This window comes from Thunnus maccoyii, chromosome 7 (assembly GCF_910596095.1).
Source record: "Thunnus maccoyii chromosome 7, fThuMac1.1, whole genome shotgun sequence".
Classification (NCBI taxonomy): Eukaryota; Metazoa; Chordata; class Actinopteri; order Scombriformes; family Scombridae; genus Thunnus; species Thunnus maccoyii.
In genome coordinates, this window is record NC_056539.1 from 34,445,564 (window position 1) to 34,445,779 (window position 216).

A 216-nucleotide genomic window follows, 5' to 3' on the forward strand; every position below is an offset into this window, starting at 1 on the left:
ATCATATAACAATATACTATAAATACACTAACATATACTTTAATATATCATAGAACAATATACTATAAATACACTAACATATACTGTAATATATCATATAACAATATACTATATATACACTAACATATACTGTAATATATCATATAACAATATACTATATATACACTAACATATATTGTAATATATCATATATCAATATACTATATATACACTAAC